The sequence below is a fragment of the Rousettus aegyptiacus genome, unplaced genomic scaffold, assembly GCF_014176215.1.
Source record: "Rousettus aegyptiacus isolate mRouAeg1 unplaced genomic scaffold, mRouAeg1.p scaffold_m13_p_8, whole genome shotgun sequence".
Classification (NCBI taxonomy): Eukaryota; Metazoa; Chordata; class Mammalia; order Chiroptera; family Pteropodidae; genus Rousettus; species Rousettus aegyptiacus.
In genome coordinates, this window is record NW_023416311.1 from 10,062,221 (window position 1) to 10,065,354 (window position 3,134).

Here is a 3,134-nt window from a genome sequence, read left to right on the forward strand (position 1 = left end):
GTGGTGGTTTGGGTGAGGGTGTCGGAGTGAGGCGGCCCTGGCACAGCGGGGCCCGGGCGACAGCCGTTATTCATCCCGACGTGCCGAACAAGCGTCCCGTGCAGCCGGACCTCGAGAGTTTCTTTAAAGAAGCTGAAAAGTCTGAATTTTCGATGTGACTCCCAGTTTTTAAAGTTGGCAGATGACATTCCCTTAACGCTGGGCAGTCGAAATGAGAAAGGCCTGGGGATTGACCCGCGGGCCGCGGAAGGTGCTGCCGGGAGCTGGGCAGGACCTCGCTGGTCGACAGTTCCGTGGCGGCCGGGGCAGGCCCGTGAGGGAGGACCTGGGACGCCACCCGCACGCGGCGGGCAGAGCCCCGACGCACCTGGACGGCACTGCACCTGCCCCGGGCGGAAGGCACTGGGACTCACGCCGGTGTCTGTGGACCACCTGGGAATCCGAGTCAGAACCCGCAAGATGCCTGGCGAGCCTGGCGTCAAAACACCGGCCCGGAGGCGTGGGCTTCCTCTCCAGCGACTGGCCTCCTCTCTAGTGGCGGCCCGGCTCGGTGACTCTCTCTTCCTCTCAGTAGCACCCCTCGCCCTGTCTGAGACACACAGGCTCACTTTGAACACGGAACCCAGACGGTGGCCACCTGTGTTGTCGAGCCGGGTCCGTTCGGCACCCCCATGTCCTGACTTATTACAAATGGGAGTCTGACTCCTAGGTGCCGGGTGCCTAGTTTGTGATGGATGCTTCGCCTTCTACTGTAACCCTAAAACCTAGTTAAAATAGGTTTGATGTGGAAACTGGGACTGCCAGCCCCACAGCTAGTGCTGACTCAGAAGTTGGTGCTCCCTGGGTCCTCCTCGGCATCTGGGGGGTGCCGAGAGGCAGAGGGGCAGCTGCTGGGGCGTCTTTGCGGGGCAGACATTCCCATCTGGAGAGATCTGCCGTCCTCCCCCCAGCTGGTGTGGCAGATTTGCCAGCAGGTGCGGGCAGAGTGGCTCTCGCCTGACCTGGCCAGGCTTCCAGGAATCTCTCTGCCTGCCGATGGCTTGATAAGGTGGCCACCTCGTGATGCTTCAGTGCCTCCACGACTTCAGCTCTACACCTGCGTGTGCGCACACACACGCACGCACACACGCACCTTCCCAGCACTGCACTTACCTCCGTGCTGCATTGGTCTTGGGTAGAGAGGCCCGAGTTTGCCTGCTGCAGGTCTGCGTCTGGGTCTGGACAGGCCATCTCTGGGCCTCCGAGTCCGCATCAGCAGGATGGGGGAGCAGTGCCCTCTTGCGGCGGCCGTGAGCATTACAACCAACGCCTGCCACATTTTAGTGAGTGACATGAACTTCACAGGCCCTTATCTTCCTGTAACTCCCTTCTGCCCCCTAATTCTCTCTCTTTTCCTTTCTCTTTGAAATTCATTTTATAGAATCCATTTTAATCGAAAAAGAAGAGTGGGCTTACAGATTTTATATTTTGCCAAATACGACAATCCTTTATTTGTGCCCTGGGTTTTCCGTTAGCCCAGTGGTCCCCGACCTTTTTGGCACCAGGGACCAGTGCTCCCACGAGAATCTGATGCCTGATGATCTGAGGTGGAGCTGAGGTGGTGATGCTAGTGCTGGGGAGCGAATGCAAATGCACATGAAGCTTCGCTCGCTGGCCTGCCGTTCACCTCCAGCTGTGCGGCCCAGGGATTGGAGACCCCTGCTTTAGCCCATAGTCACACCTGAACTCATCCCCAGGCAGACCCCATTTCACCCACAAGGGATCCTGCTCCTAAGCAGACTTCACGGTACAGTATCATAGCTACTGTGCTGTAACCGCGAAGGAATTTCGAGGATTAAACCTCTTCTTGGGGGGGCTGTGGACAGAGATTTGAGAAGATTTCCTTCCCCCTCCCAGTTCCCATAAACCCTCCTGACCCCACCAGGGCCTGGGAACACCAGGGCCTGAGGAAGCGACAGAGACCCAAGAATGAGCCAGGACAGTGGTGGGCCAGGCTGGAAGGAATCGCCGGAGAGAGGAGGGGAAGAGTGGACGCAAGGCGGACGGACAGCGGCACAGTAGGGGTCGGACAGCTCACAGAGGGCCCCGGGGGACCCCAAGTTAAAAGTGGACTCGGTCCCGAGGGCAGGGAGTTCCAGGTAAGTGTGTGGCATGATCAGAGCTGAAGTTACTCATTCTCACCCGTGTTAACTGAGCTTAGTCTATGCCAGACACCGGCAGCTGGTGAGGACCAGAAGGGACAGGCAAGACTTGGGGCAGGGAGTCCACTGTCGGCTCTGTCCAGGAAGACCAGGGTCGGGGAACAGGGAAACACAGAAATCATTGCAGGGCGAAAAGGACAGAAGTGGAGGGGGGCACTGAGGGACAAGAGGAGGGGCTGCAGGGAGGTGGCCACGCCATCCACAGCCACCTAGGCCACTGAGGTAATGGGAAGAGGCCATTACCTGGAGACCTGTTGGGTTTGGGGGGACCCTGGGACACCCAGCGGGAGGGCTCCAGCTACAGGTGAGGACGGCAACCTCAGGGCTGACGTGAGAAGACACCCAAGACGGGGACCCTGGTGCGCCAGCTGGACGAGGTGTCCTGACAGGGTGCACGGAGGTCACCGGAGCACGGCCACAGCACAAGTGCACACAGAGCGAGCGAGGCTCAGGGCTATAGAGAAGCAGGACAGGCAGGAGAGGGAGCAGAGCGTCTGGTGGATGTCGGTTTAGCCCTGGGCAGGGCAGGGTGCCCCGAATGTGGGCCTGGATGCGGGTCGAGGCGTGGGTGGCGGGTGAGGATGTAGATGACCGGAAGTACAGGTGCCCCCAGGCTGGAGCGGCAGAGGGACACTTCCACAGAGCCGGGGAAGCTTGAGCTGGTAGGAAGGGGCCAGGAAAGGCGGGAGCGGCTAATGGGTAGTGGATGAACCCTGAGAAAAGAGGGTTCGGCTACCACTCGGCCATCACTCACGCCCCCGGGGCTAACTGAGCACCTACTATGTGCGGCCGGTTGGAGGGCCAGCCTGACCTTCCGTGGGGACAGGAGGGCTGAGGGGAGGATGGGCGGGCACCGCTGCAGTCCCTCTACACCCCCTGGGGCAGGGGCGAGGTGGGGAGGCCCCGGCAGGACAGACGCAGGCGGGGCAAAGG